The sequence below is a fragment of the Mirounga angustirostris genome, unplaced genomic scaffold (genome assembly GCF_029215605.1).
Source record: "Mirounga angustirostris isolate CCGP_5_RB_7025 unplaced genomic scaffold, mMirAng1.0.hap1 SCAF_6, whole genome shotgun sequence".
NCBI lineage: Eukaryota > Metazoa > Chordata > Mammalia > Carnivora > Phocidae > Mirounga > Mirounga angustirostris.
In genome coordinates this window covers 57,100,910-57,106,671 of record NW_026991714.1, presented here as the reverse complement: position 1 = coordinate 57,106,671, position 5,762 = coordinate 57,100,910, and the positions used below count along the sequence as shown (strand labels likewise).

The following is a 5,762-nucleotide window of genomic DNA, read 5'->3' as shown; positions in this document are numbered from 1 at the left end:
CTGAAAGACAAACACATGAATGAGTTCATTAGTTTACATGGAAATTCAGCCTTTTCCACTGAACAGAGGCAGGAGCTGAGCCCCAGAGCACACCCCTTCCCAAAAGAGACAACAACTAGGTTCATCGGAGGTAGAGACTCAATGAGGTTTTAGTTCAAAGCTGAAGTTTAAAAGTATTTTGTGGTATTGACTTCGCTTAGTTTAGAAAATGTGAATTTTTGGTTCCTGCTAGTGCTTTACTAGGTTGTTTAAAAAAAAAAAAGGGCTGTAGTTGTTAAAAAATGAGGTTAGGTTTGAGGTTCAGTACATTAAGGTTCATACTTTGCTTTTTGGTTCGTGGTTCGGCCTACGTTCGTATTTAGCCATATTTAAAAATCAGCCTTCATGTGAAAGAAGACAAAAAATGAGCTTTCTGAGAAACATTCTCCGGGTACAACTGAGCTGAAGGTTTAGTATCACATAAGCAACGTGGGAAATACCCAAACCAAAATGCTAGCATCATGTTTCTGGAAATGGAAGCCTGTCACAAAGCCCGTGCAGCTGGAGCTCAAGCAGAGCCTTCCTGCCTTCAGGCCGGCCCCAGAGATCCCTGCGGTGTGAGGCCGAGATGCGTCCTGCTCCTGGAGAGACCGACGCGGAGGCCCGTGGTCATGTGTGCCACGGCAGTAGCACTTTCTCCTCCCACCGTACTGCCTGCCTCACGTTTATGATCCTGCTCATCTGCTTGTCTTGCTTATTCTTGAAAAATACTACCGGAGACTTTGCCATTTCTGGACCAGCAAATTGTGTGATGGCAGATTAATACCAGAGGAGCAATGATTCCATTTGACAACAACAACAAAACCAGCAAAGGGAACTATGGAAGGTGGCGCCACAGCTTAGCTGCAAAGGTTTAAGGAGCCCTCCTTAACAAGGGAGGAAATACTGCCGCACCTGTAAACTAAAAACCTACCTAAACAAAGCTGGGTTTCTCTGAATGTCACACCCACACTTCTAGAAATGGAACGTGTCGTTCCTATAACAGAAGATGGTTTATCTTGCTGAAACAACTCATTTTCCAGGGTGTAGATCAGTCTGAAATGTGGGGTTTATAAAACAAGAAGGGGGATGGCTTTAGGTCTGGGGAAAGGAGTACACAGATTGGGGGATGGGAGGTAGTTTGCCTTTTTGAGGCTGTTCTAAGGTCACAGCCTTAGTCAAACAAGCCACGGCTTTCCTATGTACGATCCGAGCCACTGTGCGTGTGGCATAGTGTGTGTGAGTATGTGTGTGTGCGTGCTCTCTATCACCTCAAGATTCCATCCAAATCTTGCCTCCCCATATCCTGTCCACACTGCACCAATCCAGTCCTCACCCGTGAACTGTAGGGTTACATCACCACTGGGAGACTGGAATGGGGGCTGCATTCTTCGACTCAATAGGTATTTGTTGACTGTCTACTGGGTGCCAAGTACTCTTCTAACAGCTGGGGGATAGATCCACGAGGGAACAAAACACACAGACCTGTTTTCTTTCCTCACAGCTCGCATTCTAGTATGAACTACTGCATGTTTTTGGAACTCGTGCTTCTATACATTTATCTTCTCATCAGTTTATTCCATCCCTTATTAGATGACCCATTTTTTTGAGTGTAGGGACGGTGCCATCTACTTCCTCTGTGGTGTTCTGATCACATCCTACAGAGAGGTTTTCACACAAGTCCAAATACTTAATTCCTCACACTGAATATAAAGGAATGAGTTTTTTAAAAGCAGTGTTTTTCAAAGGTAGGCCGAGTACCACCTGGAATCAAAAGCATTGGAACGATCACTGAGCCGAGGAAAAAGGAGTCTCTGTTTTTTTGTTTTTTTTTTCTCCCCCCAATTCATCACATTTCCAGAAGGCGAGTTTTGGTGCCTTGCTAGCACGTCTTCAGCCCAGGTTAATCTGCCTTTCAATTAAAGGGATACAGGCCTTGGGCTCAGAACCTGTGGCAAGCTATATTATCTAGCTAGAATTTAATAACTTTTGTCTTTATTGTATTTATTTTATTACCTTCAATTAAGGACAAGTAATACTACTAACAAGTACTAGTATTACTAGTGGTACTAGTGCCGGTTAGTGCGCTTACATTTACGGCAGTAAAACTTACTCAAGTGTAACAGTGAATGGATTTCAAGCAAAATAGTAAATAAACATTCAGGTGGTACTCACATATGGTAAAACTCAGGGAAGTGAAAGCCCACAAGAATTTAGGAACATTTGGCCAAAAGTATAGCATTAACAGAAGCCAAGTTTTCCTGGTTCTCTACCTGTTTGGGCAAAATCTAATTTGAACTCCATTTTAGAATAACAGCATGCCCTGCCTGCTCAAACTTCACTTATTACCAGAGGGAACAGCTCCGGCTCCAAATTAAAAACATCAGTAGTCGGAGATGAAAATCCAGTTATCAGACTCTGAAAGGCCAATGATCGCTCCAACTCCTGGCTTCTTAAAAGGATTCATGCCACTTCTCTAGAGATCAGTGTCTGTCTGGCCCATGGAGGAGAGCCAAGTGAGCTTCCTTTGAAACTTCAGGGCTGAGGACCTTATGAATACAGAGGGAAATTATCCAAGGAACATTCAAGAGCAGTTTTAATCGAGTGTAGTGATCTGGGTTTCAAATGCAACGGGAGATGTGCCTCTCCCGTAGCTCTTTTACGAGGGAGCCAGCGCACTAAGCGGCATGTTACCTCCCATCCCCCTGGGAAGCCGACTAGGAAAGAGTCTGTCAGTCTCCCCGACGCCCGGCCGCAGTCAGCACTCCCATCCCACCCAGTGTAAGACAAAGGGGGTTAGACCAAGGCAGGTATCTTGGCTCGCGTCTGAATTTTGTATTTTTCTCTCAGAGATTGTCAGCACCGGTCTGTTCTGAGAAATTAAGTATCTCACAAAGAGGTGCTGACTCTTACTTGACTACAGAATCCTGCTATTTGATTGAGGCACAAATGAATTCCACACCCCAAGAAGGGGTCCGTATTGTAATAAAACCGTGACACCGCATCTCCAGCTGACTTGTCCACAGAGCCTTTAAGAGACAGGGCTTTCATAACATCAGGACTCCCCCAGCCAGTCTGTCAAGGGCCGCCTTTTCCAAGGAAATGCACACCTCGCTCTAGTACCAGCCTTTCACAGACCAGGAAGGGGCCGGCACAGCATGACTGCAAACCCATCTACTCAGCCGCCCACAGGGCCTGACACAGTCGCTGGGTTGGTCCTTCCGTTTAAGTGTTTCGGGATCAAATACTTCACTCCCGTGAAAGGTGGCCCCTCAGTACCCATAACTTCTCATAGGGATTTGCGGTTATTAAATTAGGAAGTAATGGAGACGTGTGGGGCAGGCCTGCAGGAATGGGAAGAGGAACCGTTCCTTTGATAAGGAGCAAGGGTTCTAAAATGACCAGTGGGGGAGGATCGGGCCTTGGGGGAGGTTCTGGTGATTCTGCACTGGAGCCCCCGCGGCAAGGGGATGGTATAAGGCTAACAGGCACTTCGGGGTTCTACCAAAGAAAAGGGAATGTGACCTGAGAAGCCCGTGCCTACAGAAACCTTTGCCTAGAGCTGGCCTCTTCTTTTCTTTCATTCATTTATTTCCCCAGGGCCACTTTCCCCTGTGCCCAGCACTGACCATGATGCTGACCGTGACCTCAGGGAGGGGGTATCCACACAGACAAGGTCCCTGTTCTGTAAGTTTGGTCTTCACATCTCCAAATATCTTAAATGGCCTGCCCTATTCTCTTATCCGTACCTAATTTCCTTTCCCTCCTCCTCCTGCCAGTCATCCCTGTCACTAACACACCAAGCACACCCATCTAGGGTAATGCAGTGATGCGTGAGCCCTGGTCCTCAGAAATCTCGAATCCTGGGAAGAGGAAAACCCACGCACTCAGATCAAATCACTAGCGTGTGCTAAGGTACAAGTGGAGAGAATAAACTGCCAGTAGGACACGAAACATTTCACACGGGGGTTAACACTCAACTTGAGTGTTGAGGACGAGCTTCATTTAACGTAGATGAAGGGAACGGCGAAGTTTAGCTGGTATAGGACTATTGGGCTAATGGGTCACCGCTACTTTACTAACCTGAAGCTTGGTTCTTCCTCTCTCACCACTAGAGTTAAGTAAGAACAACAGCTCACACTTATTTCTTCCTTCACAGCGTACAGTCTAATTCATACACAAGTCTCACGTCTCGCAACAGCTCTGTGAAGTTGTTCCCCTCATCTCCACACAGATCAGGATCCTGGCACCCAGGGTCCACGACTTCCGTAGGAAGTGAGTTGGAGCCCTTGCTAAGTCAGCAGGACCGGAATCTGAATCTTTACCTACAACTCTAAGCCTCTTGGCTCTTCATCTCCTATGGAGTGGACTCTGCATTTGCCCATGACTGCATATCTACATTATCAAAAATTCTCTAACAATGGAATTCAAATAAATATAAATCTTCTGTAATTGCTTCAAGTGTAGACGCAGCAAAAGCTTCCAGGGAACCATTTTTGTATAGTGTATAGCAAAAGCGGGTCTCAAGGCTAGTGATTCTAGCCCTGTCCAGCACTCCCCCCATGGGAGTGGAGGAACTTCTAGAACATGGAGCCAGCGTGAAATCCCTTTGCACAGTTATTACGTCTGGCTTTCTACTGGAGTCTCTAGAGAAGCCCATGCTACAGATGCCCAGGCTCTTCCACAGATGACTGAGTCAGGCACTTTGGGGGGTAAGGGCAGTCACCTATTTTCCAACGGTTCTTAAAGCTGGCTGGGCGTCAAAAATACCTGTGGAGTTACTTTGTTTCCTTTTAAGTAAGGGTACAGATGTGTTTGAACATTTACAGAATCCATCTCTCCCACTGTCATGGAGTTCGGGCACCAAATCAGAATACTTGCACCGAGGCCACTAGACTAGACAGGTTTTCAGATAAAATCTAGTCAAGCTGAATTTGACTGAGGTACAAGTTTGCTAGTGTTCCAACAATACGATAGTGATTTTCAAATACACCAGCCAATTCAGTAGAAAAACAACTCTCAACTCACTTGGGACCCTTCTCGCCAGAGACGGTTTTGCAGGCGTGTGACCTGGGCCATCCCACAGGGCCACGTGCTGGAAGGGCCATGCCTGGTTTCATGTTCTTTCCACTGCCTCCCTCTTGAGATGCTTAATGGTTTTTTTTTTTTAACTTTATTTTTATTTTTAATTTTTTTTTAGATTTTATTTACTTATTTGAGAGAGAGACAGAGAGAGTGAGAGAGAGAGAGCACAAGTGAGGCGAGGGGCAATGGGAGAAACAGCCTCCCGCTGAGCAGGGGGCCGGATGCAGGGCTTGATCCCGTGACTCCAAAGGCAGATGCTTAACGACTGAGCCACCCAGGCGCCCCTCTTAATAGTTTTTGAACAAGGGGCCCTACATTCCATTCTGAACCAGTTCTGTCGTAGCCCTGGGCCTCTATGCTAGGGCTACTTCTGCATGGTTTTCCTATTGGCTGAGTGGAAGCTGTGGCAGAAAGGGCTGCTTTTAAAACAAGCAGTCAACAGATCCCTGGTGAGAGCCGGTGGGTCGGGGAGGTGCAAGGGAGGCGCAGGGGAGGCAGGAGCTGGAAGGCTCGCCTGGAGAGGAAGCGAGGCCACGACTGCAGGGAAGCCTGGGGCAGGGGTGAAGAGGAGCAGAGACTACAGAGGCCACACGCACGAGACCCGAACCCTTCCTGAACTGGGGCTGGGCTCCCTCCCTCTCTGTCTTTCTCTCCAAGTT

At 46.9% G+C, this 5,762-nt stretch overlaps 1 protein-coding gene across 6 annotated transcripts in view; it reads right to left on the bottom strand.

The window, feature by feature from the left end:
- Window positions 1-5,762, bottom strand: part of NME7 (NME/NM23 family member 7) — a 273,064-nt gene that overhangs the window by 289 nt on the left and 267,013 nt on the right. The window lies entirely within an intron of this gene.